Source organism: Tupaia chinensis, unplaced genomic scaffold (assembly GCF_000334495.1).
Source record: "Tupaia chinensis unplaced genomic scaffold, TupChi_1.0 Scaffold000624_1, whole genome shotgun sequence".
NCBI lineage: Eukaryota > Metazoa > Chordata > Mammalia > Scandentia > Tupaiidae > Tupaia > Tupaia belangeri.
Genome location: NW_006160144.1, coordinates 1,894,798 through 1,895,160, shown reverse-complemented (window position 1 = coordinate 1,895,160; position 363 = coordinate 1,894,798).

The following is a 363-nucleotide window of genomic DNA, read 5'->3' as shown; positions in this document are numbered from 1 at the left end:
AACATTTCCGTGCAGTAGGGAAGCAGAAGGAACTAGAAAACCAGCCCTCTAGCTTTTTTCCCCTCCTGCCAAGGTGAAGGCAGCTGCTTTGATCAACAAAGTCATTCGAGAGAGAGGATGTCCCAAGCCATTTGGCTTCTCATGGGACCCCCTGCACCCAAAGATTCTTCCAGCAGCCCCAGGCTGTCCTGACTCATTGAAGACAGGGCAGCTCCTCCTTGTACATGGAGATCTCCGGGAATTCCCGGGCCCAGCACAGAAGCGTCTTCTTGGAGCTGGGATGGTTGAGGTTTCTGAGCATTCGGCTGATTCCCAAGTTTCCTGTTTCAGCAGAGGGTCAGCAACTCTGGGTTCAGGGAAAGA